Raw genomic sequence first — 435 nt, 5'->3', positions numbered from 1 at the left:
ATATGTATATATGTGTACATATTACATGTACATCTATATATATATATACATCTACACATGTGTATACATATACATGTATGCATATAGATCTATATCTATATATATATATCTATGCATATACGTGTACATATACATGTATATGTATACATATACATCTCTCTCTCTCTTTCTCTCTTTCTCTCTCTCTGAAAGTATCTGTCATTACAGTATCGAAATGTGATTGTTTCAGTTAGTGGAATAGCGTGTACATATACATGTTACATATACATCTCTCTCTATCTCTTTCTCTCTTTCTCTCTCTCTCTGAAAGTATCTGTAATTACAGTATCGAAATGTGATTGTTTCAGTTAGTAGAATAGTTTCATTTTTAAAGTGAAAGTATTTGACATGAGTGTTTTTGTTTCACTTTTGACACGTAATACTTAAATAGTGGAG

The sequence above is a fragment of the Octopus bimaculoides genome, chromosome 3, assembly GCF_001194135.2.
Source record: "Octopus bimaculoides isolate UCB-OBI-ISO-001 chromosome 3, ASM119413v2, whole genome shotgun sequence".
Classification (NCBI taxonomy): domain Eukaryota; kingdom Metazoa; phylum Mollusca; class Cephalopoda; order Octopoda; family Octopodidae; genus Octopus; species Octopus bimaculoides.
Note: the sequence above shows the minus strand (reverse complement) of the source record.